Source organism: Grammomys surdaster, unplaced genomic scaffold (genome assembly GCF_004785775.1).
Source record: "Grammomys surdaster isolate TR1022 unplaced genomic scaffold, NIH_TR_1.0 124868, whole genome shotgun sequence".
In the NCBI taxonomy this organism is placed as follows: domain Eukaryota; kingdom Metazoa; phylum Chordata; class Mammalia; order Rodentia; family Muridae; genus Grammomys; species Grammomys surdaster.
In genome coordinates this window covers 46,299-47,049 of record NW_021619805.1, presented here as the reverse complement: position 1 = coordinate 47,049, position 751 = coordinate 46,299, and positions in this window count along the sequence as shown.

Sequence of the window (751 nt, the reverse complement as noted above, 5' to 3'; positions counted from 1 at the left end):
TGTTGGCTCCAATGTCATTTTCCCAAGACCAGTAGCACAATGCCTGCTGAGGAACACGCACATTTAATTACTTCTGTTGGCTCCTAGGGTTGACTCTTTGTGGTGGGTAATCCCTTCTCTACTCTTCTTTGCACATTGCGTTTGTTACACAGCTCTTCGGCTCTCACGATGCCTTATTACTGCATGAAAGGGGGTAGCGTACACAGCCAGGCACCTCTGTCCTCATTTCTCTGTCAGGCATTGAGAACTACCATCCTTATATTGGCATTTTGTTGGTTTGATCATTTCAAATAACATTTCTTGATTTGTCCATGTGTATATATGTGCAATGTGGATTGAAGCCAGAGCATCAACCATTGAGCTAGACTTCCAGCCTCTGAATACATTTTAATGTTTTATGGAATTGGCTATTTGTATTGATAATTTGTGTTTCTATCATGTTTCTGAACTATTTGTATTTCTTTTATAAATTCATAATTTGTGTTTCTATCATATTTCTTACTTTTTTTTTATTTTCTTCTAGCTCTTTTTTTCCTTTTCTTATAATTTTGTCAGGTTTTTTAATTATTATTATTGATTTATTATTTCATGTATGTGAGTACACTGTAGCTGTCTTCAGACACACCAGAAGAGGACATCATATCCCATTACAGATGATTGGGAGCCACCATGTGTTGCTGGGAATTGAACTCAGGACCTTTGGAAGAGCAGTCAGTGCTCTTAACCACTGAGCCATCTCTCCAGCCCCCCC